General features: G+C 33.0%; 1 protein-coding gene across 2 annotated transcripts in view; it reads left to right on the top strand.

Moving 5' to 3' along the window:
• Positions 1-488: 488 nt before the first annotated feature.
• The window catches only part of ITR (inotocin receptor), a 37,983-nt gene continuing 30,040 nt past the window's right edge, over positions 489-8,431 (top strand). Inside the window, exon 1 of one of the 2 annotated variants that reach the window (XM_015981560.2) lies at positions 489-708. The gene's annotated coding sequence lies outside the window, so the exon portion shown is untranslated. 2 annotated transcript variants of the gene reach the window in all.

Below are 8,431 nucleotides of genomic sequence, written 5' to 3'. Positions count from 1 at the left end.
GATAAAACAATTGCCTTGCATTAACCTCTCCATTAATAATGATCTACAAATTTAGTTAACTTATTTTGTCCAAAAGCTGGCAAAAAATACCATCGTAACAAGACAGTTAAGTGTCTGGAAAGCAATGGACCAGAAATTTCGGCAAATTGAATAGAAAAACTCTAACGGCACCTAAAACAGTTCACAATTTATTTTAAACGTCCCGAAAAAAGCATCTGAGTAGCCACTAAACTGGGCATTGACCTAAACACTCTTTAAATACTAAAAAACTTCGCGCAGTGTCAATCCAGAAAACGTGCATAAAAATGATTGATGAACAATTGAAGCGTGACCCATTAATCATTTCAACACCGAGCTTGGAATGATCGCACAATTAAATCAAGTTGATTAGAAGCGCGGAGAAAGCGCGCGATTTGGTGGCGAATTTTTCAAAGCTCAAAGCTGCACGTTTGCCAAAGCGCATGTGCACACCGGACGCTCTTTCCTTATGAATGGAGGCAAAGCTTTTAGTGCTACTCGCGCAAGCACCGAAGAGAAGTTGAATGGACTTGCGATGCGACGCGCCAGTGAAGAAACAGTGCGAATTTTTACTAACTTTTGAATTAAACAAGAACAAGACAGTAAAATCGCAGTTTAAGGACTTAGAAATCCGAGTGTTGGTGGATTTTTATATCGAAAAGTTTCAACAACTGGAAACTTCGCTGAAAGGTTTGTTTTTTTCTATTGCACTCTTGCCTTTTAACAAGAGAAATAAATGTAATTAGGATTGTCAATTTAATTTACTTAAATGTTTAGCGTTTTACAAATGGGACAGGTTCAAGGTAAGATTAGAACTCTGGTCAAAATTTGGTTAGCAACTTAAATTTCTTAGTTTATTCATTTATGATAATTTAACATTGGTTTTGGAATGCTGGATTTAAGTCGTGATCAGCAATTAATGCCATCTGTGCCAACTTTTGCTCAAACTGGCCAAAAACCAAAATGACAGTAATAAATTTGTGCCACAACTATTTTATGATTAAAACGTAAACTGCTGGCGGCGAGAAATTTACAATTTAAATTTTTATTTTTATTGATTGTAGCAATGCAAATTTAGCGGTTGTATTATAATCAATTTTGTTTAAATTCAATACGATTGCCGGGCTTTTATCATAATATTTACTATAACTAGTAGTTAAACAAATATTTGTTTGTGAAAATGAGAGCGAATTCTAACTGTATTTTCTCTATAAAAGGTTTGTACTATGACTAAATAACCAAATAATGTGGGTGTTAACCGGCTCCTTGACCAGGTAATCCCCCACAAAATTTTATCATGTATCCAAAATTTCGTCACGGTTGCTCGACGATTTCTATCCAATTCAATATGCGACATATTTTATGCAAAACTCGCTTGACCTAGCACTACATTTTGTTTTTTATTTACTTTTATGCAAGTAGCAGGTATAGTCTACGAAATAAATATTGATGTCATTTAAATTAGAAGCTGTGCGAATAGGTAGGTACAAAAAATATAGTGTCTGTCCTGGGTAACACTTCAGGCCTCCTCTCGGACGCGAAACAATTATTTTAATTTGCTGATTAAGCTGAAAGATGTTTGCACTGTTAATTTCTCAGGAGAAATCGTTAACGTATTTACGAATTGTTCATTTGAAAAATTCGGCGTGATGTCATTTTTTATTTAATGTATGCTTAGCCCTCGCTACAAAATCAGAAGATAAATGACTAAAACCTTAAACACAATAATTTTTATGTTTTCGTTTTTTTTTCTTTCTTATTTGTAATTTAAATTTCCACTTTTACACTCTGAAGAGCGTCGAAGTGTTTCGTTAATTATTAACTGCTTCCATCTAGCTTTAAGTACCCCAACTACGTGCATTATTCGTACAAGCATTCCAATTACAGCAATAACACCCATAACTACCATAATTCGGTTTATTGCAGTTTGGTACTTCTACATATCCTCCATTACCTGAGATAAATATGTGTATCCCAAGCATAATACCTCATAAAGTTTAGGCGGGTTTGTCCGCGTTTACAGATGTTACCTTAATTTAGTTTATAATCAAAACCATGTAAATTTCCAAGAAAATGTGCATTACTTCCTGTTTTCTCGAGAACGAATAACTGCATAAAACATATATTTCATATCAGATGAGGGAAATAGAGATAGCAGATGACATTTAATATTTTTTGCAGAAAATATTTATTTTGTGAAAATTGGAGTTGAATTAGTTATAAAAAAATATTTGAAATCTTCCTACATACCGGGCGATCGGTTTCAAACTTGAACTCCTGAACATCCATACAAAACGTGTCTACGTGTTTTTAAATTGTTTTTGAATTTGCACCTTCCAGTTCAAAAATGGAAAATTCTGCCATTTATTAAAATTTTGAAATATTTTTTAGCTCATTTGAAAGTGAAAGCCTAGATCTTTCCTTTGGTGTTTTCAAATTTCTAAAAATAATAACAAACCTCAAATGTTTAAAGTTAAGTTTTGAGAACTTTAAGCACCCATAACTCAATTTTTTTCAAATGAAATGAAAGTTTTATTTCATTAAATCGTAGAGAATTTAATTCCGCATGGTTCTGTATTTGCATTATGTTTAATAGTTTTCAAGTATCAATAACTTTTTGGTGGGATTGAAAAACTCATTAGCCACAGGTCTATTCTTATAATTTGCCATGGAGACGAATGAAAAAATGTGAGAAATTAAAGTTTTTTAAACCAACATTTAATGAATAATATTTAGTTTTCACAGAACGAACAACACAATTTTGTTTAATCACTAATCGGAAATATTTTTAAGGCAATCTATGCAAAAATAGCTGTGGTTAGTAAAAATTTTTTTGCAGTGTCGAAAGAAAACAACTTGAAAATTATCACAGATAGGTATAGGGAATGCTAATCAAGATCGATGCAGAAAAAAATTCTTCTTCATGTAATAAAATAAAATTTAGGACATCCAATTTGAAAAAATTAAGTTATGGGTATTTGAAGTTGTTCAAACTTAACCTTAATATTTTTGGGTTTATTAACTTCTTTTCCAATTTTGAACACACTGGAGAACAGGTATAGGCTTTCTCTTTTAATTCTCCAAATATGATTCCAAAATCTCTAAAACTAAGAGAGTTACTGATTTTTAACTGACAGGTGCAAAACCAAAAAATTTCAAAAAATCTTAAAATTTCGGAAACGGGCAAACTTAGGTATAGGGAAAGCTGATAAAAACGGCTAATCTAAGAACGCAGTGAAAAACAAAGCTTTTCATTTAAAATAAGAAAGTTGATAGCGAAGTGCCGCTATCTTAAAAATATTTTCATTGAGCCGAACTCAAAGGATTATGACTAAGACCCAACTTTCAAATAAATATCGTTATTAGAACTTTCTATACTTCTGATGTCGGGTTTAGACGGAACAGTCTGTATTTCTATTAAAGTCAAATAAGGTATACTATATTATACAATATTAAATTTTGCCTTGAGTATATCACGAACATAAAAATAATGCTTTTGAAATTTAAATAATATTCATAGTTATAGATAGAAAAGTTTTATTACCCATTTTCAAAAATATATAATTTATTTTGTACGTATCTCTAACTAATTAACTTTTTAATTAATAATCAGCACAAATAAGTCTATAAACAAACCGATTCTTTAGGAATTAATTAAAAATATTCGGACTATTTTGTGTCCTACGTATGTTATTTTGGGACTAGAGAACATAATTTCCCATTAACTTGTAAATTCCGTTTTTGTAAAACTATGGAGGTTACAAGATTACAAGTATGTAATTAAATGTAAATTGAGCGTCTGCAATTTAAATTCGGTAACGCTATTTGTTGTCCAGCACGTGTACAAAAATTTGTTTAACTAAATAGTGTCAAGTATGTTTCTACGGGATTCATTCCAATAAATCCGCTTTTGTTTCGTTTGCCAATCCACTTTACTCTTTTCAGAGCAAATCCGCTCAAATTTTCCACCAAAACAGAGTTTGGTCCGAATTAACCTGACACTAAAGTTGATTTGATTTTTTCTGAAAGATTCATTTGTGTTTTTGGTTAAACGTGCACTCCGGGCCTCCTCACCGAGTTCCGGAAGCTTCTCCGGGCTTTTTGTAAAATGAAAGGTGCATCCAAGCCTTCACACGTTCACTGTTTGTATTTGCTCACGTCGGAACGTGCCTCACAAGCACTTTAGCAGTAATCAAATTTCGCCCGAGTATCATTGTCGAAATTTACCATCCGAAACAATTATGCAAATTTCTGGTAAGATGAGTCCAGCCAGAACAGCGCCTTTTGCAGTCGATAAGTGACGGAGTTTCCATAATACCTGCGAAACTCGTTTCAAAACGTTATTATTATTTTGCGCGAACTCGTTTTAGAGTATACGGTTAATTGTTGTGTTCCGTATCTCTGTGATGCGATTTTTGTGATTCCCACAATTAATGAAAACACTTCTGTCCAAGAGTGGTCAAAGCTTCAACAAGTTTAACTTGAATGTCATTTATTAATTATATTCCAACATGTGTTGACCACATTCCCGCTTGTCTCGAGTGAACATTGTTACATATAATTTTCAAAAGAGGCCCTGGGTATAAATCATATTTTAATTGTAGGGTATAGTTTACGGAAATTGGAGTCGGGAGGTCACTTTGTAACCGATTTTCGCAGTTTCAAGCTTGTTATGACTATCTACCCTACTACAAGTTTTTTATGGTCATGCGAAAATCAACACAATCTCGTAAAATGTTATCTAGATGTACATATTCAGTTTTGCTTTGAACATTCATGCATGCAACACAAAAATAATCCATGCTTCTCTTGTACACAAGCAAATTTTAATTTTAAAACGCCAATTAAGCTAATTACATTACAACAGTATGTTTGTAAAAAGATCAAGTCAAAGCAAAAAATTCAGTTTTTTCTTTCCAAACAACTAATTAACAAACTAGATCAATGTCGTTTCATCTCCGGGAAAAACTCTTACTTATGCCATTTTTTCTTTGTTTTGACATTTATTTATGTTAGGGAATATTTTGTCGTGTGGTCATTTCCGTTGAACTTTGATGTTGCGAATTCAAATCACAGGAGACTCCTCTTTACCTTTTTCTTTCCCTCCATGATCGATGATTTTCTGGAGACGGAAATTTTCCTTTACTTAAGAATGGCACGTAAACGACAAGATTGGCTGCAACATTTGCTATAAATCAAGAAAACTAAGTTTTTTATTTTTAATAGTTTTCATGTCTCAATCCGACAACATTTGAAGAATTCGGTAAAATACCGCCGAAAATTTGTTCACGAACTCATCTGTATAAATGGCGAATGCTTGCATTTGCGTAAAATATAACTCATCAGAATCCAAGCGGCTTACTTTTTTCACGTCTCGCCTGAGAGAAAAAAATTAACGATTTCAGAGCGTCTTGTTTATCTTTGTTTTGGATCCAACGCACTATAAAGACACGAAACTGCAATTTTGAATCGTTTCACACTCGATAGAGCAATTCAAAGGTGACACTGATTTGTATTTTTACATTTTTCTGTCCGCTGAAAGGTGACACAATATTGGACCATCCGGTGTGTGGCCCCTCTTTTGATCTGACATTTTAGATTTCCAATTTTTCATCCGACTGTTTGTTCGGGTCTTTTAAATAAAACATCGGAAGTGATTTAATATTAGTCTTGAATAAAATCTAATTTATCATCATTTCTACGTTTATTATTCTAGTGAATAGAACAAAGGGTGGCTGATGCGATTTAATCAGAGAATTTGAGGTAGGGCAATTTATTGCGTTATTTGTGCTTTAGTAAAGATTTTACAAAGCCATACATCTTTTATCAAATTAATTGATTCGGGTTAATTTTCCGTTTGACAATCTGGTGAATTATCGCTGTGGGCAAAATTGCACCGTATCAGGAGCTAGCTACTAACGGAACTTTATGATCGCGTAGTTTAATGCAAGTATCATCGCTCTTGCTAAAACAGGACGAAATTTATTATAACTCCATTGCACAAGAAAATAAACATTTATTCTCAAGTGTTTTATCAAAAAATCAGCTTCATAAATAGAGTAAAATTAATTATGATTTATTTGGATTGTGGTGCAATTTATCATTTCGCATAGCACAGGCAAGAAAAATTGCTGAACGAGTTGCCACCCTCCAGTAGTCAATTGGTATTGAAAATTGTGGTAAAAAAGGCGAGACTGTCTTTACCAAAGGGTGAGGCAATGAAATAGTTTCCACTGTAGATAATTTTCAGTTACCCGTAAATTTCCCTTCAATCATTAATCAAGTTAAGTGACTTTACAGGCCCCTGTTCTATTTATGTCAAGTTTAATCCACTTTACAGGACATTTTCAACGTTTTATTTATTTTGGATCTTCGCTAATTCGCATGTAAACATTGTTATTTACACAGATCGCTTTACTTCCTACATTCTTAATACCCCTACAGGTTTAACAAAATGTAGTTCTGGTTTTAACCAAAGTATTCTACTTCAGCTTGCTCTTATCTATAGCAAATCCTGGTAACTACATCCCGAGGGACCCACTATACGAAATTATTGATTTTTAGCCGCTTTTAGGTATCTCACATGCAAAGCAAGCATTACTTTGAAAAAAACCAGTTGGCTAAAACAGCTCAACTATTAGACATTGTTCGCTGCAGTAATGAACGAAAATTGCCAGTCGTTTGGTGTCTGGCTTGGCTTAAAATTTAAACCTGGTTTCATATTTTCAAGTCTTTCGCAGGAATGTCGATAAGGAAAGAATTCAGTTTCATTTTGAACAAAATAAAATAATATAAATTGTTTGAACAGTAACAGTTTAAGCAGATATTTGACGAGTTTTTTGGAAAATTCCATGTCGGCTTATTAGCATTGATAAAGTTATCAAAGACTGATTGGAACAAGCAAGCACATATGCAAGTGTAATTAATTTTAATAAATTCTAGGGAATTTTATGCTTATGCCAAAACGTAGATTATAATTTGTGAAAGTACAAGTTTTATCAAATTATTTTTAACAAGTAAGTGTAAAATAATCAACAAATTGGCACCATTTAATAAAGATCGATTAGCCTATTTCGTTACAATGAATTTGTTGGACATTCAATCGAGAAGGTTACACTGAAGGTGATTTTCATTAATTTTAAATATGTAACTATGATAATATATTATCAAACAAATTGTAGAAATTTTCTTGATTGTTGCGCTGCGCTATTTCTGCTTTTAACTGGAATTGAAACTGTAAGGAATACATATCTGAAACCTGAAAAACCTGAAACGCAAAGTAATAACAATTAATTTAAGACTTGTAGAATTAAATATATTCTCACAACATTATAATGGCAATAATAACAAGTAGTATCTAAAAATATAAATAATTTTTCTTCGACACTCGAACAAATTTCCTGCACCGATATTGATTTGATTTGCAGAAACTAAAAGGCATTTGCCTCTTGATCTTGAAAATATTTGCAAGAGGATCACGCACATACCAGGCGTAATTAATGTGATGGACGAGTGATAAAAGAATTCAAGGGGTCATAAACCTCTTAAACATCGTGTAGTTGAAGGTAGACTACTATAATTCATCGTTCTAGCATTAAACATCAGAGGAAAATTTAAATTCTGGTGAATTGTAAAGTAATGATCTCATCAAGGAGACAATGCCCCGATACCACAATGCTCCACCAAAATAGAGGGTGGAGAATACAAACCTCCATATATCACCCCATGGAGACCGGAACCGTAATATGTTTACGGCCATATCGTTAGTACCTTCAAACAAATTGGTGAAGTCTAAAATGTGTCCACGCTGCGGTTTTTGTCCGAATCCGGCCCTGTCTTATTTAATTATCCTTGAGGAGGGTTCAATATCAAGGCGCTAAAGTCCAAAACTTTATTGTTACCACCTGGAATGAAATCTGGAAAGCATTGTTAAACTTTCATTAAAGAAAAATTCAAGAAGGAGCGGGAAAGTTAATGGTGAAAATTGGATGCTTGCAGGGAACAATAAGGTGGAGGAAAAGCTACACATGTTTTATTGTACTTTGTTGTTGAACCAATTTGTGGAAAACTTGTCTGACAAGGGAAAAGTCCTATGTTTGGCCTCAAATTAATTTCATTAACTGCATTTTGCGTACATTTTTATAAATTTTGTCATTGAAGCAACATTTTTTCTTCCCTTCGACCTTCAATGTGCTTGCGTTAGTCAAGCAAAATTGACAAGTTTTCCAAATGTTTACCTAAAATAAAGAAAATTTTACTTGCTTGGACACTTAATTGCGTTATCAGAATGTTAGTCTTTGTTTTATTGTGATTCCAATGATAAATTTAAGAATTCAGGGAGCTTTATTTCGAGTGATTACAAAAGGAAACCTTTTAAAAACTCCCATTTATTTCCGGCGTTCATTTTTATCAA

The sequence above is a fragment of the Tribolium castaneum genome, chromosome 3 (genome assembly GCF_031307605.1).
Source record: "Tribolium castaneum strain GA2 chromosome 3, icTriCast1.1, whole genome shotgun sequence".
NCBI lineage: Eukaryota > Metazoa > Arthropoda > Insecta > Coleoptera > Tenebrionidae > Tribolium > Tribolium castaneum.
Note: the sequence above shows the minus strand (reverse complement) of the source record. Positions and strands in the feature narration are given on the sequence as shown.